The sequence below is a fragment of the Charadrius vociferus genome, unplaced genomic scaffold (assembly GCF_000708025.1).
Source record: "Charadrius vociferus isolate BGI_N301 unplaced genomic scaffold, ASM70802v2 scaffold306, whole genome shotgun sequence".
Classification (NCBI taxonomy): domain Eukaryota; kingdom Metazoa; phylum Chordata; class Aves; order Charadriiformes; family Charadriidae; genus Charadrius; species Charadrius vociferus.
In genome coordinates, this window is record NW_009648963.1 from 1,492,386 (window position 1) to 1,494,366 (window position 1,981).

Below are 1,981 nucleotides of genomic sequence, written 5' to 3' on the forward strand. Positions count from 1 at the left end.
TCCTGGCCTTTCTGCTGCCCCCTCCACTCTGTTTGTCCTATTTATTCACCCTGATTAGGCTGCCAAGGCTTGCTGAAAGGAGGCTTGACATTTACTTGTCTTTGATATTCCTTACGTAGTTCGAGGTGTTACAAAATCAGCAGCGAGGACACCTTACAAAGCCACTTGGGTCTGCACTCACCTTATTTAATTATTCTTGATGAATCAACATCATATCTGAACAGAAGAAAAAACTTTTCACACATCACGTTACTGAAAAATAGTGGATTGTAAAACTTTTTAACTTTTTAATTAACTATTCCATTGTTCCACTCTAAAAGTGACTCTTAGACTTACTGAAAATATGTATCTTCAATACCCAGAGCAAGCAGAGATTGCAGTTTTACTGCATGAAATGCTTAAGATAACTAGTTGTTTTCTTCAAACATGGTATTCGCTTAGTTAATGAAACTAAAGAGCAGCAAGTTGAGAAAACATGTAAACAAACATCAAGGGAAAAATAAACCAAATTCAATAATTTCTCTTGTGTATAATAAAAGATCACAAAGTTCAGCTGTGAATACCTTACATTCATATTTACAGGATGATGAAAACAAGGAACAAATAAAGAACAATCACCCAAGCCTGCCAAGGCAAAACCTTTATGGTTACTGAAAGGATTATGGGGAAAAACTTCCTTTCTGAGCCAATTCTTACTGAATTGCCTCCTGCAGAACTTCCTGCACTTTTTGCAGAACCTAAGATGGGGACCACTGAAGGGACGCAAGCAGCGTCATGAAGAGCTAACACTGTTATCTCTCTTACGAAGAAATCACACTGTTGGGAAGAGAGACAGAATAGAATATTTCAGTTGGAAGGGACCTACAATGATCATGTCGTCCAACTGCCTGACCACTTCAGGGCCGACAGCCTGATATGCCACTCCAAAACTGAGGTTTCAATTCTGAGTAAAACCCTCCCAAAGTTTGCATCGTTTCTCAGAAAACAGGATCAGAAAAATTCAAATTACGTGCTTAACATACTGCTTACCAGTGAAGGCTTTGGTCAGAGCACAGCATTTTTCTCAGGCCTTTCAGAACTGCCTCGTTCTAACTGAGATGTGTTGCAAATGCCCTTCCTTGCAGTCGATCTGTTGAAGACAGATTATAGGAGAAAATGTATTAACAATTTGTTAAATAATTTATAAGTAACATTATTCTGACATTGCGTAGCTTCTTTTGTTTAGATTTTGAGATTTGAGTCTTATTTGATGTTGACTTTTGACTAAGGATCGCCCTATTTGGAGAGGACAATAAGGAAGTAACTTCCCTCTTCCAGAGAACACTTAATGCTTCGTTAGATTATTACACACAGCCTCAGACACCCACAATTTACACATTAGTCTTAGAAACTCGTGTGACAACTAAGCCAAGCCTATCTGCAAGGGAGAGAAATAAAATACCCCATTGTGTGTTGATGACTCGAACTGTATTTTGATAACTACTGCAAAGTTCGTAATTGCCTTTGGTAAAGTCGGATTCAACACCCATCATTTAAAAACAAATTGATTTAGAGAAAACAGACCGGGAGTCCTTTGAATTCAGCTTTTACTCACGCATTAGCTGGAGCAATGGGATCTTTATCTGTACAAAGGCTTCGGGAGTCTTGGGAGCAATTTCCTGAAATTCACTGCCGTGAGTTTCCCCCGGCAGCTTCGCAAAGTTTCACTCGCGGAGGTGATGGCGACGGGCGAAGCAGCATTCAGCCAGCACAGAGGCTCTCATCTCCCCCTCTCCAGCCCCGAAAAAAGCCATCGTTTGGCTTTAAAAACGACTGGATTAGCCCGAGCCCGTTGGGAAGGCGGGGGCGGTGGGAAGCTGCCCTGCACTCGCCGCCTTTTATGCCAAAAGGTGGTGGCGCACGGTGACACTCTAGAAAGCTATTTATTTTCCCTTTGCGCTGGGAGAGCAGTTGCTGCTGCTCCTCACCGTGTCCCCGCAGG